Raw genomic sequence first — 14135 nt, forward strand, 5'->3', positions numbered from 1 at the left:
GGCCTTACATTCATTCATGCAGATGCTCCAAGGCTTAACTTTTCTACTTCGATGATGTAAATAGATTTTCAAAAATCTATCCTGGGAAAATATCAACCTGAGTGAGGTAACCCAATCACAGAAAAACACACATGGTATGCACTCATTGATAAGTGGCTATTAGCCAAAATGCTTGAATTACCCTAGATGCCTAGAACAAATGAAACTCAAGACAGATGATCAAAATGTGAATGCTTCACATTTTTAGAGAAGGAGCTCTAAAAGGGGAACAAGAATACCCTTGGCAGGGAAGAGAGAGGCAAATATTAAAACAGACACAGAAGGAACACCCATTCAGAGTCTGCCCCACATGTGGCCCATACATATACAGCCATCCAATTAGACAAGATGGATGAAGCAAAGAAGTGCAGACTGACAGGAGCCGGATGTAGATCTCTCCTGAGAGACACAGCCAGAATACAGCAAACACAGAGGCGAATGCCAGCAGCAAACCACTGAACTGAGAATAGGACCCCCGTTGAAGGAATCAGAGAAAGAACTGGAAGAGCTTGAAGGGGCTCGAGACCCCATATGTACAACAATGCCAAGCAACCAGAGCTTCCAGGGACTAAGCCACTACCTAAAGACTATACATGGACTGACCCTGGACTCTGACCTCATAGGTAGCCATGAATATCCTAGTAAGAGCACCAGTGGAAGGGGAAGCCCTGGGTCCTGCTAAGACTGAACCCCCAGTGAACTAGACTGTTGGGGGGAGGGCGGCAATGGGGGGAGGGTTGGGAGGGAAACACCCATAAGGAAGGGGAGGGGGGGAAGGGGATGTTTGCCCGGAAACCGGGAAAGGGAATAACACTCGAAATGTATATAAGAAATACTCAAGTTAATAAAAAAAATCTATCCTGGGAGATGTGAGTGCTTTCCTACTCCATACCAACTTAATAAACTAAGGAAAAGTAAATAAAGGAGATTACTTTTAAGGTTCATAGATGCCAGTAAACTTAGATCCCCCCCCCAAAGACGACATCTATTTCATTGGCATTGCCATTGACCTACTATGCAATTTTCCAGAAATTCCTCAAATTTCTTAAATTTTGAGGTGCATGGTTCTGAAGAGAAAAATCTGTCATGCTGGTTTGCATATTGAAGATTTTCCATTGTGAAGTCCTGGCAATTTACTATTTTCAAACCTGGACTTTGAATAAATTCTTGTGAATGTTGGAGGTGAAGAGTTTTCTTGTTGCCAGTTTCACTCAAGTAAGTCATAGCAAGTTGTCTTAATATGTTTTTCTTTCCTACCTCGTGTATCACATGCCTAGTTAGTACCTTACTATAATTACTATAATTTTCAGTATTCTGTAATCTGATTATAAGGTATTTAAAAATTAGGTATTTAAATAATATATGCACATTAATGGCAAGTTCCTTAAGTAAACTTATGCTACAGAATATAATTTTTTAAAGGAGCGTGTATTCAAATGTGATGATTGGGGCTGGGAGTATAACTTAATGATAGAGTGCTTGCTTAGCATGTCTGAGGTCCAGGGTTACACTTCTTGAAACAGCCAACAAAGTTCGAACTAAATATAAACAAGAATGTAATGGATGCTCATAGAATGGGCTATTTTTTGGAAGTAAATGAATCACAGAACTCATAGAAGAATGTTAATGAGAAGTCTTCCTACCGTAAGACTCCCAGAGATAAATTCCATTTACAAGATTCAAAACTGTTCGAGTACCATCAGGGAGAAATAAGCATCAAAATCAAATACAGTTTGCCCTCTACCAATATTCTCTTGATATTCATTTCTTTACTCCTAAGGCTGTTTATTGCGAGAAACTTCCACCATCTTCCTAAGGGCACTTTTGTTGGAGTTCCTCTGTCCCTCCAGGCATGGCAAACCTTGAGTAATGAGGAACTAGTGGGTCTGGCCATCTAGTGCAATAGTGAGGTAACAGGTATGGGGCTAATGACTACATCTCTACTGGATTCGAGGCCCTCTCTATAGAAGGGAACTCATGCCTGGATCTACAAACCTGGATTTTAGGGCCAGTCCACAGAAGGGAACACAGCCCTGGTTCTACAAACCTGGTCAAGAGCTCCTGGTTAAGGAGATCCCAGGTCTTAGGGGAGGGAACTACCATACTACTACCTCTTTTGTTAAATGTTCACATCAAGCTTCCTAGTTACACACTGCCTGCTAAACACTCATGTCTGTACCTATAAATTACCATTGTCCACAACCTTTCATCAGAGAAATATCTTACTGCATAGGTGGTACGTAATATAGAAAACCCATAAATGGCCAAACTGCTGAGAATATGTGATGATCGAGTCCCTGGTCTTGAATGGCGTAGCTAGATATCCCTTTCCAAGTCGCACTGAACATCCCAGAAGAGGAGACATAAATAATGACAGAGTCATGGGATAGGGGAATGGGAAGCAAAAAGGTGTTTTCTGGACGTGTCTTTATGACCACTGCACTCAAGAAATCCCTGCAGCTGTGGTTATCTCCGGACCAGCACAAGACTGGGTCTATCAACACTTCGTCATTGATAGGGCCTAAGAGGCCTTACCTCTCCCTAAAGGACTATTGACAGTTACTGGTTCTTAGAAGTGGGAGTGTCTTTTTCATCAGTAGTATAGCCACTGATCAGTTGCTTTTGCTCCAGGAAATAACCTCCTAGCCAAGCTCGGGAAAGAAACTTTAAACTCTGTGAGTCTCACACACAGAGAAAGCAGGGCAACAGGAGGAGAACTTGTTGGGAAGAAGTGATTCAATGGGGGAGATTAGAACATGAAAGAGAAGGATGGGGGTGAAAAGAACTAGAAGTTAGTATATACGTGTATGAACCTGTCAAACACAAAAATTAACAGGAGTTAGTGGGTCTGGAAGCAGCTCCAGTGTGGCCTCAGTAAACAAGCTGCCTTTCCCTAATCCAAACCCAAAGCCCAATCCTAACCTCTGCCTGTTACTGGTTTGCTTTCTGCCCCTCTCCATTTCCTTGTCCTTAGCCAGGGATCCTAGGGTTATCTCCTCCAAACAGCTCATGCATCGGAATCCTTTGTTGCAAAGCCAGCTTCTGAGGCCACTCGAATTAAGATAATCCATAGCTCTGAAACCCCATTTCAGGCCTTCTTAAAAAAACGACAGCAACAACAACAAAAACTTCTATTCTTGATGATTTATGGGGGCAGGTTGAGGCTCAAACTCAGGGCTCCACACATACTATGCAAGTGATCTACTGCTGAGATACATCGCCAGCCTCTGCAATGATTTGATATGTTTTCTGCCTGGCTCCAATTGTTTGAGCTTTTCTCTTTTTCTTTTTTCTTTCTTTCTTTCTTTCTTTTTTTTTTCTTGGTGCAGAACTTCTGACTTTATTTCCAAAGTGCTAGGCTTACAGGCAGGCATCACCAGGCCTTATTTAGGAGAAAACCATTACAAAATTTCAAAGAACACTTGAGGAACAAGGTAGACAACAATGCTTATCTTATTATGTAATTTTGTATCACTGTAACGAAAACATCTTGTTCAGTGGATTTAAAAAGACCTACTTTAAGTGTGTTCACTCAATGCAAAAAAATTAAATAAAAATTTACAGTATTATAATTTGAATAGGTGCCAAATGTCCTGCTCCTTTTCTCCAATCAGGAAGAGAAAATTCTTTTCCAAATCACTTGAAGCTTGAACAAAAAAAACCCTCACCCCCTCCCAACATTCTGTAGCATCCCAGGCAGACTTCAGCCCTTCAGAGAGGACATCCCACCTCTCATGATCTCGTCAACCAGGAGAATGTTGGTGGCGATCACAGTACAGGGGTGAAGCAGCTGCTTCTTCACACACATTTCTGCGGCCACCATTGGCTCACCTGTGTTCAGATCCACACCCACAAGCTGACCGGATTCTGAATGTTCAGCTTGAACTTTAATGTTTCCTGAAGGTCAAAACGGGAGTTCTGCGCAAGAACCTTGGGAATGATGAACAAGGCGTCTGCAAATGCCTGGACCCCAAGCTGAGCTCTACCCTTCACACTGGGCTGCTATTTAATCAGAGCCTCTGCCAGTGCCACTTCTGCACCTGAACCCGGGACAACACAGTTGTCATCAATAGCATTTTTTTACAGCCCTCAAGCCATCTCTGATTGCATCCTTGATCTGAGTCAGCGTGTGCTTGTTTGGTCCTTTAACCAGTAAAGTGACAGAATGGGGATCGTTACATTTCTCAATAAAGGTGAACTTCTCCTCACCCAATGTATATTCATAGACAAGCCCTGCATGTCCCAAACAGTCAGGATTCAGGTCATCAAAGGAGTTCAGAGCTATCCCACCACAAGCAAGAGTCAGCCTTTCCATGTTTCTCCTCTTGGCTCTGCGGAGAGCTACAATACCTTCTTTCGCGAGGGCATCTAAGGAAAAGGGGTCAATCCCCTTTTGATTAATAACGACAAATCCTTTATCTGAATCACCACAGACTTTCTTCTTCAGTTCTACGATTTTTTTAACTCTATCTTCAATGAATTTTCTTTCAGCCTTTACTAGTTTCTCTCTCTCTTCTGCACTCTTGTAAAAAAAAAAAAAAAACCAGAATTCACTTCTGTCTTCTCATACTCCAAGAACAGGTTGCATGTGAGGATGTAGGCATTTTCTACTCTTTTCTTCATATCAGGATGCCGCGCCCCATGATCCAAAACAAGCCCTCTGATTAAGCTTGTATCAGTTTCAGATTTATGCTTCATCTCCATGATCTCAACCATGAAGAGGTCAATGGGCTCATCTTTTTTCCTAATGGCCAAAATGGAGTCCACCACAGCCTCTGTCAAGACATCTGCAAGTTCAGCATGAACTTTAGTCCGCAGAGATGTCCTGGCCACATCGATGAGTGCTGCTCTGTCCATCTCTTTGCTTACTTTGACTTGTTCCAAAAACTGGAGTGCCTTTTCCTTTGCAGCTTCAAAACCTTCAGTTATTATTCTGGGATGAAGACCTTCAGAAATGTAGAGGTCCGCTTGTTTGAGCAGCTCTCCGATGATGAGGACATTGGATGTAGTGCCATCGCCGGTTATGTCACCCTGCGCTGTAGCCACTTTTGCTATCAAAGAGGCTGTTGGGTGTGGAATTTGCATTTCATGAAGTAGCACATTGCCATCTTTAGTAAGTTTGTTGTCTCCAGCACCAGATACAAGCATCTTCATGGTGCCTTTAGGCCCCAACTTGGTCCTCAGAACATCCTGCAGGCCCCGTGCCGTGCTGATGCTCACCGCCAGCGCTGCCTGCGCCCGGGCCACCTCGGCTTTGGGATTTAGGGTCTTCACCGCCGCCATGGCTGGTCTAGCTCAGGGAGAGGCCGAGAACAACGTGCTCTATGCCGAGCTTTTCTTTTTTATCACACATGCTCCCAGCTCATTCTCCCTCATTACAGAATTAGGCAGAATGTTCAGAACCATTTCATGTTGTCCCAGGACCTACATGAGAACAAAATCCCAAACTCTCATAATCATGGGCTCATAATACTTTTAGCCCTCAGCTCACAACACCCTTTGAACGTGCTGCCTGGTCCCAGCTGCTACATATCCACAGACTAAAAGAACTTAAGGGAGGAGGAGGAAGAGGAGGAAAATCATGTGAGCATTAGACTTTTATCCTACTGAAGAAAAGTTCAAAGTACTTCACTGCCCTTTCAACTTTACTGGAAATAGATTAGAAACAGCTTTACTTCCCCAGGATTTTCATTCCAAAGATAAAGTTCTTATCAGTCCAACTAAAACAAAATTCCACATATGAATGTCCTCCTATAGTTTCTAGCACACAAATTTAGTTCCAGGAAGGAATTAAACCACCGATTTTTCCAGTGGTTTTCTATTGTGTTTAAGGCCAGCCAATAGGCACTACCATGATAAACCCATCACAAAAGCACATGAAGGGGAAAGAGGAGGTATCCCTCCTGCATGGGACTGAGCAACAAAAGAGGCCTCAGCTCTGCTCCGGGTCTATTTGGAATAGGGCAGATGACAGTGACCAAGTTGTTTAACTTTGCTGAGTTTCAGTTTTTCTCATCTGTGAAGCAAGTAGGCTGTCTCTAAAGATCTTTTACCCTGATTGGAGGGAGTAGCTGCTGGTGGGCAGATCAATGCAAATGTGTGCATTCACCCTGTGGTTTTACTTCAGTCACTGGAAGGGGCCGTTGCCTCAGAATGAATAGGTGGGCAAATCAATGTCGATGTGTGCATTCATCCTATGGTTTTAATTTAATCAGTCCAAAGTCCACTTCATCTTTAAGGTTCCCAGTGATAGTCGGTGAGTGGAAGACCCTGAGAAACAAGCAGCTAGACCCTGCTCCCCAACCCGACTTCTGTAAGGGCCTAAAAGGTGTTTCCCAGGCCCTCGAAGAGGGAGAGTGGCTAAGTCCCTCCCTACAGGAAAAAACAAAACAAACAAACAAAAACCCCCAAGATCAGACCAGAAAATCCCACCAATCCTTGAACTTGCCTCAGTATCCCAGTCCAAACCTCAAATCCTTCCAGTCCCAGGCCACTCTGGAACTGCCCCAACAACACGCACATGTGTGCATGCGCGCACACACACACACACACACACACACACACACACACACACACACACACACAAGAAACCCTATATAAAGCCTGCTTCCTGCTCGGTTCCCTGCTGTCTCTATCCAGAGCAGAGGCAGCAGCGAGCCTCTTGTGCCTTTCCCCATAAATCTCTTATGTGAGGTTTGTTCTGCAGTGTGGCATTGTGGTATTCCTTGGATCTGGACTGCCAGGATACCGTTCCCATTTGAGCATCAGGGCATCAGCTGAGTTCAGTCACACAGTCCCTGCTTCTTGCAGAAATCCTGGCTTCTCCCCGTCTACCAGTACCTTCCTGACCTTAGTTCTGGATGACTCTAACATGCTTAATTTAGTCCTGGCCTCCTCCTGAGAAAAAAAATAAATATTAAATGTGAAATGAAAACCACACATGTAATAATATTGGTATTAATGAGGTGCTGAATTGTGTTCTCGCTTTGCTGTTGTTGGCACGTATGGCAGTCAGCTGAATTCCAAACCGGGGAACCATCTGTAAAACAGCAATGCTAGCCCAAAGCTATACATTCTCCACATGGCTTTTACCTTGCTGAAGCCTGGTATGAGGTGGTCCCAGGGTTTCTGGGAAACCTCCACCAATAAATAGCCTTTATGCTTGAGCAGCCACAGAGAAAAGCAAAGAGGAAAGAGGAAGAAGGAGGGAGAGAAAAGGAAATGGGCCCAGAAATGGAGAAAAGAGCAAAAAGCAAAGATTGTTCTCACTCAGCTAGCACCAGGTTGCCTGGCAGAATTGTCTGTCAGATCATTGTTGGCAATGAAAATGTAAATTCTCATTGGGCTCCAAAACTACCTGGTCCCCCCAAAGCACTCAAAGATGATGCATGTAAACATGTCTTACATATTCGTTCCAGCGCTTCTGTTGAAAAAGATACCTTCAATCCCATTACACATGTGAAGAAACCAGGTCTTTGAAAAGTGACCTGGGCGTGAAGGCTGATGCCTCTAATTCAAGCAATTGATAAGACAGAACCAAAGGATTGCTCCAGTCTTGAGGCCAATCTGTACTTCAGAGTAAGAGCCTGCTAAGCTAGAGATAGGAGAGGAGAGGAATGGGGAAGGGCGAGGATGGGGACAAAAAGGAGAATGGAAGAAGAGAGGCGAAGTGAGGAGAGGAAAAGAGGTAGGAAGAGCTCGGTGATGCATTCCAGTCACACAGTCTCAAAGCCAGAGTTTATAGCCAGGCCTTCCGGCTCCAGCTCAAGTAATCAGTGCAGCCATCGCCCGCATACCCTGAGAAATTCAAGAATGTTGCTAGAATGTGCGGTTTCTACTGTGCTTTGTGGTAGATGGAACTGACTGTTGGAACTGCCCTTGTAAAAAGTCATCCATAGACCCCTTTGAATGTTTATACCTTGTGACTACAATTTCACTTTTATGACTCTTCCCGAAAATATGAGCAGAGGCACAAATGACTGCTAGAGATTTATGCAAAAGGTGCTTATTGTTATAATAATAGGAGAGTGAACAGCTGCATAACCTGCCCACTCGTCAGGGAACTGGCCTGCTTGGTATAGCAGAGGTCCAGGCAGATGAGCACAGAGGCTTAATGTGTTGAGCATCTCCACCCTCGGAGCAGAGATGGGAAATACCTGTCACACATGGACCCTGAAGCAATGAAAGCTTCAGCTTCAGCTCACAACTTGAGATCTATACAAAATCTATGCAGAGGAATCTGGGGAGATGACTCGGTGGTTCAGAGCACTGGCTATACTTGCAGAGTTCCTAGGTTCAGGTCTTAGCACCCACATTGTGGCTAGTTGTCTGTAACTTCAAGTCTAGGGGCTCCGCCATCTTCTTCTGGCCTCCAGAAGCATCTGGCACTCATGTGGCACACACACACACACTCTCTCCCTCTCCCTCTCCCTCTCCCTCTCCCTCTCCCTCTCCCTCTCCCTCTCTCTCTCTCTCTCTCTCTCTCTCTCTCTCTCTCACACACACACACACACACACACACTTAAGTAAAACACTCTTGCGAAGGAAATAAAAAGAAATAAATCTTTAAATGATCTGGACAGATATATCAGGCAGGTTGATTGCAGGGCAAGTGGATTTGCAGACAGGGAAAAGAGACTAGGAGTGGTAAAGTTGGCTTAGCCCATACAGCTTGAGATGCTAAGAGAAACCAGTGGTACAGCATAATATACTAATGATTGGGGGAGAGTGTCTGTGAATGCAGAGAGCCGCCTAATGTCTGGATGGGTGACTTTGCTGTGGTATCTCACCCTCTAAAGGAATGTGTAGCATAAAGAAGCTTAGGATAGCTGGCATTGATTGCCAATTTAACTGATGTAGACTCACCTAGGAGACAAAAAGCCTGGGCAAGTCTGTGAAAGCATTCCTAGTTTAGGTAAATTTAGGCAGGAAGTCCCCACCACACTAAATGTGAGTAGCACCATTCCATAGGTTTGGGTCCTAGGTTGAATAAAAAGTAGTAAGTTGAGCACCAGCATTCATCAGTGCTTCCTGACTGTGGACTTAATGTACCCAGTTGCCCTACACTCTTATAATGCCGTATTTACCCCATCATGATGCACTGTACCCCCAAATTGTGAGTCAGAATGTCAGGTGTATTGTCCCAACAAAGAGAATGTAACCAATACATACCCCAGTACAAAATGTATCAAGCAAGAACAGGCTGCAAGGTGATTGAAGGATGTTAAGGATTGGCCATAATGACTCTCTTACATTTTTGTCTTCTGTATGTAGAGGCTGAGTGAAGCAGGAATCATTCCCAAAGAAGGCAAACTAAGCCTGTGAGAGAACTCAGAGATGTAGAAACCAACAGAGGACTGTGGACCAAACTGTTGGTTGCAAACACATAAAGTGCCCTATGCTTTCTTTTTCTAGCACTCAAAACAGACATCACAGGGGACTAGAATTTCTAAATGAACCTCAAAACATATACAATATGGGTATTCGTGTTATAGATATTTCTATCACTACCATGAACTACATGGCCTGGGATTTGGAGTTTATATCTCCTTCTTGTCCTCTTCCTCCCCCTCCTCCCTCTTCCTCTTCTTCTTCTGTCTCTTTCTTTGTCGTATCTTCAGCATCTTGCTGTGTATCCCAGGCTGGCTTGAATTTGTGACCCTCCTGCCTCAGGTTCCTGAGTGCTGAGATCACGAGGTGTGCCATCAGGCCTGGCTCCAGATTTTTAGTTCATACAGAACATTTTGCCTACTCTTTTCTGATATATTTAATCTTTTGAAATAGACTCTCTCCTCCCAACATTCCACTTGGCAGTTCAGCAGCCCACAGCCTTGAATCTCTTCTTGCTGGGCTGCTGGGCTGCTGGGCTGCTGGGCTGCTGGGCTGCTGGGCTGCTGGGCTGCTGGGCTGCTGGGCTGCTGGGCTGCTGGGCTGCTGGGCTGCTGGGCACCTTTTCTACATCATTCATCTGCCCTTAGCAGGATTTTAGGCTACTCTCTTGGGTGAGGGTTCGGTTACACCAGGCATGGCCAGTTTTGTACTTCTTTTGGACACATGCAAAGAAAATGTCATAGCAATAAAATAAATAATGCATAGAAGGAGTTATCAGTGGGGCGGATGTACTCTTAAACAGAAATCCAAGATTTTAAAATCCTGCATATAAATAGCATGAAAACATAATCAAATGCGTTGGTAACATCAGAAGAAAATGTAAGAAAGACATGTGCTAAAGCCTTAATGTGAGTAGTGGGGATATGCATGACTTTATTTCATTTTTATTTAACTTTTTCCTATGCACTTGAAAGCATTATTTCACATGTAGAAAAGGGGCTTGCTAAAATATACTCCTTTTCTTCCTCCCAAGGCTAGCAAGTGAAAAAGGCATGCTGTGCACACATTTATTAAATTTGGGTTGGAAAATAGGTAGAATTGGCTTGGATGTTGCTAACGCCATCCATCTGGTTTGGCTGCATTGGATAAAAATCAGTAGATTTCTTAATTTAGCCTTGGTTTGAATTGCTGGAGCTTTTATACAGCCTCGGACAGAAAAATGAGCCACTCTCTACCTGCAAAACTGAGATGGTGCTATACTGATATAGGTGTCCAAAGGGAATACTTTTATAAGATGTGGCAAGTTAATGTTTGCAAAGAAAATGCTGTTCCGTTCCTCATGAGTTCTCAAAAATAGTACAATGACACTAGCCAGCCTCCCACTCCAATTGCAAAAGTACCTCCAGTTCTCATTTATGGTAGGTGAACCTTGAGTCCAACATTGATCAGTAAGCCAAATGTGATCATAAGAGGTTTTAATGTAGGCAAGAATGCACATTTATATTTTAAAGTCAGAATTTGCTACTAGAACCTTGTCTTTATATTCAAATGGCAAATATCACTTCTTTGGAGTGATATTTCTGTTCTCATTGTCTCTTTAGTCTGAAAACCATCAATGTTGGTGTATAAAGTTTTGCATTGTTTCTCTGTATGAAGTTAAAAGAATGATATATCCATTTATTCTTCCACTATTACTGCCATGATAATATTAATTATATCTGCTTCTTCTCTGCCTACATGTAGTACTCTCCAGACACTGTAACTGCTGGTTGAAAATATAAGAATTGGCCTCAGTAGACTTTACTGTCTGTCTCTTTAACACAAGAAGAAGCAGTACAAATGGGTAGAAAATGGCATTGCTGCGGGTGTTGCTAGAGAGTACGAGATACATCTGGCAAGAGGGCACTGAGTTATCAGAACATGACCAGACAACAGGTCACCATGAAAACACCTACATAAAGACTATGGGCAAAACAAAAGTTTAGAATTGACCAAAGCATATACAACTCAATCTATAACGACTGACACTTTACTGAAAAATATCCATTGGCCAAGAACGTACTCCAGTTGCTGGAAATCCAAGCTTCTTAGGTTTTGGAAAGGAACTATTCCATCGTACCTCACGATGTTTGTGAAGAGAAACTGTCTTGAAGAGAGATGGATATTTTGACAATAAATAAGAATCTATCAAGAACTCACAAAAAATAGCACCTGCAGATATAGAGCACACTATATGTCATATCCCCAAACCTATCAGCTATACAGCTATAGAGGACATGGGCCATGGAGACTAGAATAGAAACAGTAAGCCTGCAACAACTGGCAGGCTGCTAAGAACAAATCCTCCTACTTAAAAACCACCAGTTCATACAGGGTAGAATATCCCTAATAAAACTCAGAAACCTGTTAGACCCTTAAAACTTCCTAAGGACTACATGAAGCCAGGAAGTCAAAAGAATACAGCCAGGAAGACTTCTTTATATTACTCACAGTGCGAATGGTGCTGGACTGGAAGGCAAAAGCACAGTGCACACAGTTGTAGTGACTGATATGCCGACTCCAGCATTACCACCTCCACCAGATGACATTCCCATGACACCACATCACCTCCCCCACCACCTCCTGCAATGGGTTATGGAGATGAAGTTTTAGTAGCTCAGTATCATGATCCATGTGCAGATGGGTTTTCTGTGGAGATCCACAGGAACTGTGCTGCGAAAGCTGTTAATATATGACTAGATAAGAGTCAGAGATGAGCTTCCATTTAAAGAGCACCCAGTCATTTATATCATAAAGAATGGTGACGGCCGGTATGAAGGAATCTGCAGTAAGTAGAATGACTGCTAACATCTACTATGACCTGTATTGATTAATTTTTCTTTGTCTTACCTTTAAAGTAGGTTTTTACTATTATCATGGTACTATGTGGTTTAGAAAATAAATTTGCACATGTCTTCAGGATATGCTTATTGGTATGTGTGAATGTTTACTTATAAGCATGAATCTTTGAGACAGCTTGCCATTTGCCAAACAAGTTATGCAAGAAGTTGTACAAAACTGATCATGCCTGCGTACTTATACAGTGATAACTTTATAACCTCCCCAAATATTCTGGGAAATGGAGCATATTATATTTAACAGATTATGACTCTTATTGAACATTAGTAGTAATGAATGCCAGACTAATATTAAAATTAATGAGAAAATGTAAATCTTGGGGGTGGTCATATTTTTTATTTAAATTCTCATTTTAAATAATGTTTGCAGATAGGCATAGTGGCACGGGCCTATAACCTACTTGGGAGACAAAAGCAGGAGGATCAGAGTTCAAGGTCGGCATTGGCTACATAGTGAGTTCAAGATCAGTCTCAAATACTTGATACCCTATCTTCAACAAACACACAAACAAATATTAAAATTTATTATCAAAATGTTGTTTAAACATACATGAAAATGTATGTGTTGAAAGCCTGGGAAAATGGATATGGCTCTGTTAGTATTTATTGCACAAACATGAAGACTCCCCACATTACAAAACCAGGTATTGCAACATGCACCTCACCTCCAATCCTAGCACTGGGAAGGCAGAAATGAGAGCAATTTTTTTTGGTTCTTTTTTTCGGAGCTGGGGACCGAACCCAGGGCCTTGCGCTTCCTAGGTAAGCGCTCTACCACTGAGCTAAGTCCCCAGCCCCGAAATGAGAGCAATTTTAGGGATTGCTGACCAGCTAGCCTAGCCAAACTGAAAAGTTCCAGGTATGGTGACAGACTATTATAAAATAAGGGGACGAGTGCTGTCATTGCTGGGGTGTCCCCTGACAAGACGGCAATGCCTGTGGTTGGTAAAAGGGCATGGAGATAAATCCCTCTGGAGACAGTTCGGAGAACAGCATCTGCTTTATTGCACAGGAGCAACCACGGATATAGTGGAAGCCTTTCAAGTGTGATTGGTTAGCACATTCCCTTGGATTAGATAGGGAGTACACATACAAGCAGGGTCTCTGTGGAAGAAGCACATTAAAGGAGACATGGAGAGTGCAGATGTGTCAGCAGGCCAGTTGGCTACTCACAGTAAGAACTCCAGAACTCAGTGTTCTGACTTCAGGAGCATGGCATGCCGTGCTTCTTATTTCGACGGGCAGTGTGCCAAATAGTCTAGCTGCCGGCTCAGGCCTGCATTTTCTCCTACAGGTGAGTGGATGTTGAAGACACCAGACATCTATTTACATTTGGTCTACACACACACACACACACACACACACAAATACATACATATACATACGTGTTCACACACAAAATGTATGCATTGAGATATACTTTAAAATTCCAAGATGCTTCTAATTTACACACCACTCACCTAGAGTATTCATACCTGTTAGAGCCTCAATGTTCTCCATATAAAACAAAACAGAGGATTATCCATAATCCATAATGTTGCTATTTGTATCTATGTTTATTGTTTTGTTTTTTCTTTTTCCTTTTTTTCCCCTTACTATATACTCTCTTTTGCCCTTTGTGGGTTTTTTTATTCAATTTACATTCCACTCAATGTATCCCCCATCCCTGTCACCCTCCCACAATCCTACTCCAAACCCCCTCCTCTTCTTCTCTCAGAGGGTGGGGGCTCCTGGGAATCCTCTCACCCTGGCACTTCAAGTCTCTGTGAGGCTAAGCGTTTACTCTCCCACTGAGGCCAGACAAGGCAGCCCAGCTCAAAGAACATACCCCAGTAGAGGCTACAGCTTTTGGGTTAGCCCACATTCCAG

At 43.0% G+C, this 14135-nt stretch overlaps 1 pseudogene; it reads right to left on the reverse strand.

The window, feature by feature from the left end:
• Window positions 1-3705: 3705 nt before the first annotated feature.
• Window positions 3706-5371, reverse strand: Cct6a-ps17 (chaperonin containing TCP1 subunit 6A, pseudogene 17; annotated as a pseudogene).
• Between the last annotated feature and the right edge of the window lie 8764 nt (window positions 5372-14135).

Source organism: Rattus norvegicus, chromosome X (assembly GCF_036323735.1).
Source record: "Rattus norvegicus strain BN/NHsdMcwi chromosome X, GRCr8, whole genome shotgun sequence".
Classification (NCBI taxonomy): Eukaryota; Metazoa; Chordata; class Mammalia; order Rodentia; family Muridae; genus Rattus; species Rattus norvegicus.